Raw genomic sequence first — 2,441 nt, 5'->3', positions numbered from 1 at the left:
TTGTTTTCCTGTCTTGTTTTCTGTCCGCCACTACATTCCTCCATAGTACAAGTTTAATTTGTGTATACAAATTTAATTTGTGGTCCGTGGGAAGAGCCATTTTAACGATGCGTCCTGCCCTACTCATCGAAACGCCTGTGTTAGAATGGGGGTAGCTGATGAAGGAAAATGTTCTCTATGTGGCCTGTGTGTGTTCTGTACTCTGGTTATTATTATTTTTTTGTCTACATTTTGTTTGCAATGTCCTGTACCCAGATATGCACCTATATATACAGGTAGACGTAGGTATGCACATACCTGTATGTATATATGCATATACTCATTTATTATTTGTTCAGTAGGAGTGTTTCCCCTGTTCTTTCTCTATCTGCTACCCACATGTGACTGGTGATTGATTTTCTATATTCTGCCTTTTCGCCACTGGACACCAAACATGCTGGTCAGCTCTTTTCTCTTCTCTTCTCAGTTCTGTTCTTTATATCCATTTGAGGATTTCTTCCAGGTGTTAATCCATTATTCTCATGTTTGGCCCTAAAGCTTTATTTATTTATTTATTGTCTTCATCTATCGTTTCAAATTACTGTTGTTTACTTTTGTATTATTTTGTTTGCTCGAGCCCTAATTCTTCACAAATCTCATGGGTCCCGCTGATATATGAAGTTCCTAGTCTTATCGTTAAAGGCATGAAATTAGGCATTAGTATTTTTAGTTGATAACTGATGAAGAATTAAGATCCTGTTTGTCTGTCCTACAGACAAATTCTTCAAAATCTTTTGTAGTATTTAATGCATTATATATATATATATTGTGTGCCCAGTAGGTTCTAAATGTATCTATCAAAAGACAAACTGAACAAAAAGCAAAATTTAATATATTTAGACCAAGAATGAGATGGTTGGGTAATATAAATAGTCTCAGTTGGTTACACTTGAATTCTGAAATTCAGTTAACAATCACTATCTGTTCACTCCACTACAGAACCAGAACCTTCTCTTGTCTTTGTAATATAATAAAGGTGTAGGTATGGCTGTGTGGTAAGAAATTTGCTTCCCAACCACATGGTTCTAGGTTCACTCCCACTGCATGGCACTTTGGGCTGACTAAAGCCTCGTGAGTGTATTTAGAAGCCTATTGTATATATATCAAAGTGTGTGTGTGTGTGTATTTAGTGTCTGTGTTTGTCCCTCACCACCACTTGACAATCGGTGCTGGTGTGTTCACATCTCAGGAACTTAGCAGTTTGGCAAAAGAGACCAATAGCATAAGTACCAGACTTAGAAAAAAAAAAAAAAAAGTACTAGAGTTGATTGATTCGATTAAAAAAAAATTCTTCAAGGCAGTGCCCCAGCATGGCGGCAATCTAATGACTGAAACTAATAAAAGATAAAGACTATATATTCATTATATATTGATTTCAAATTTTGGCACAAGACCAACAAGTTCAGCAGAGGGTTTAGATTGATTACATTGACTCAAATGCTCAACTGGTACTTATTTTATTGATTCTGGAAAATGAAAGGCAAAATCAACCTTGAGAGAATTTGAACTCAGAACATAAATTTGGACAAAATGTTGCAAAGTATTTTGACCGGAGTGCCAATGATTCTATCAGCTGGTTGCCTTATTGTAATATAATAAATATTACTAGTTCTTCTATAATAGTTACAGCCATGACCAGTTAGCCATCAGCAAGTTATCCAGAAAAACTTGAGTAAACTAATAATTTTTAAAAATATAAGCGTATTTAATTCTATATCTGATAATGTTTGTATCATGTAAAATATGTGTAGATATTTTACAAGCCTTTCATTATGATATACATGTATATATATATATGTATCTATAAATGTGTATGTATGTATATATATATATATATATATATATATATAAAGAAAATAGAAAATGGAGTAGTACTGATTAACAACAATTGAGTTACATCAATTATTATTTATTAATTCAGTACTTCTCCATTTTCTGTTTTCTTTAAATTTTGATTCTTGATAAACCCACATTCAAAAATTGTTTGCCAACATAACATGGCAGTCCTGGTTTAGGATGAATATTGTTGTAATTTAGCCCCAGGAGACATCGTCTCCAGCTGGCTATATGACACGATCTGTGTCCTTATATTTTCCAACAAGGCAATCTAGCACCCCAACACAGCTCAAAACAATATTTGTGTATCGCGATTTCCAGGTTATTTCCCTTCATCAGCACTGAATAATTGTGAGATTTAAAAACAGCAATTTCCAAACCCATGTTTATTCTTATCTTTACCTATAACTTAGGAAAATAATATGTTTGCATATGTATGCCCATGGTTAAATATAGGTAATATACCACTAGTGCAATGAATACTTCTATCCCTTAGACGGTTATTTTAACCTCCAATTCAATTAACCTATATATATATATATATATATATATATATATATATATAT

At 33.1% G+C, this 2,441-nt stretch overlaps 1 protein-coding gene across 2 annotated transcripts in view; it reads right to left on the bottom strand.

Annotated features, from left to right (window-relative positions):
• The window catches only part of LOC106878032 (F-box only protein 31-A), a 37,692-nt gene that overhangs the window by 7,128 nt on the left and 28,123 nt on the right, over window positions 1-2,441 (bottom strand). The gene's annotated exons all lie outside the window — the stretch shown is intronic.

The sequence above is a fragment of the Octopus bimaculoides genome, chromosome 1 (genome assembly GCF_001194135.2).
Source record: "Octopus bimaculoides isolate UCB-OBI-ISO-001 chromosome 1, ASM119413v2, whole genome shotgun sequence".
Lineage (NCBI taxonomy): Eukaryota > Metazoa > Mollusca > Cephalopoda > Octopoda > Octopodidae > Octopus > Octopus bimaculoides.
The sequence above is the reverse complement of the archived record's forward strand: the minus strand, read 5'-3'. Positions and strand labels throughout refer to the sequence as shown.